The sequence below is a fragment of the Sprattus sprattus genome (assembly GCF_963457725.1).
Source record: "Sprattus sprattus genome assembly, chromosome: 3".
NCBI classification, from domain to species: Eukaryota; Metazoa; Chordata; class Actinopteri; order Clupeiformes; family Clupeidae; genus Sprattus; species Sprattus sprattus.
Window position 1 is genome coordinate 48,616,914 of NC_137922.1, and position 986 is coordinate 48,617,899.

The window sequence follows — 986 nt, forward strand, 5'->3', positions numbered from 1 at the left end:
AACTATTGAGCATAAACTGATTGATAGATTGAGTAGCATTGATTAGCACACCTAAAGGTGCCACACAGTTGTAGTCCTATAGCAGAGCTGTGTTGTCCATCTCTGCTGATAGCATTTGTTCAATACACCAATATTGTAACATTTTAATGATGAAGATACGTATAAGGTAGTTTTATTGAATCAAGGTATTTTGTATTTTGTAACACGCTTTTTAAAAGCTGTGAGAAATGCTAGATATGTTTACAAAATACTTTGCCAAGTACTTTAATAATACCAGTTGCTTGCATCCATATCAAATAAGTATTCATGCTTAAATTGATTGAGTTCATAAAATAAATGGTTTAAGGTAATCAGTTTCCTCAAATATTTTGACGTCATTTAACTTTACAGTGTGTTACTTTAGGATTTAGACAGGTACTAACGACTAAGTTAGTTGAATAAATCAGGTTGTTGTAAATCTCGTAAGCATAAACTGTACATGACATGAGGTAATCATTATCTTCCTATTACATATAGGCCTATTGGATCTACAGTATTTAACTGTATATGTGCTGTATCAGTAACTTTGATGCAAAAGGTCTTTCCCGACAATTGGGTAGATCTTTCCTTCCGATTTCACCTTTACACAACGTAATAAATTAAATTCCGATTTCAAAATCATCTTCAAATTTGTCCTCACCTCTTGAACAAATGTGCAGGTGTGTTGTTGCGACAGCCAGCAGGAGAGTATGCTGGGATAGCTGTCAAACACGCTCGGAGATCTGAGGCGGTGGGTAAGAGGTCAGAAACAGGCGGGGCTGAATCACAAAGACCTGTCCACTCAGAGACATAATTATTTTGTATTTATTATTTGGTTACCACGGCAGCATAAACACATGGAGGAAGTGCTTGTCTGTCTAGTGAGACTTTAAGATGCTGGCCACAGAGATGGTCATTTCTAAATGAGATCACAGAGCTTAGAATGACACAAGTTAACATGAAGTGGA